The sequence below is a fragment of the Buceros rhinoceros genome, unplaced genomic scaffold (genome assembly GCF_000710305.1).
Source record: "Buceros rhinoceros silvestris isolate BGI_N320 unplaced genomic scaffold, ASM71030v1 scaffold16836, whole genome shotgun sequence".
NCBI classification, from domain to species: Eukaryota; Metazoa; Chordata; class Aves; order Bucerotiformes; family Bucerotidae; genus Buceros; species Buceros rhinoceros.
Window position 1 is genome coordinate 77,854 of NW_010419544.1, and position 279 is coordinate 78,132.

Genomic DNA, 279 nt, shown 5'->3' on the forward strand with positions numbered 1-279 from the left:
AAAAAAAACCCCGCCACGCCCCCCCCCCCCCCCCCAAAAAACCTTGAAACAAATCCAAAAAAACTGGCTAACAATGAGTCAAAGCTCAAAATGCCCCTCAATGACTGGGTGCTGGGTGGGTGTATGAAATAAAGCCCAGTCACTCATCCTGTCCTTCACACTCTTCGGCCAGCAGTAGGTCTCACAGGCTGCGTGTTGCTGTTTCTTAGTAATTAGGAGAAAAGCTCCAGTTGTAGCACAAATGATTCATCTGGTGTAAAACACTCATTTAGGTGGAGA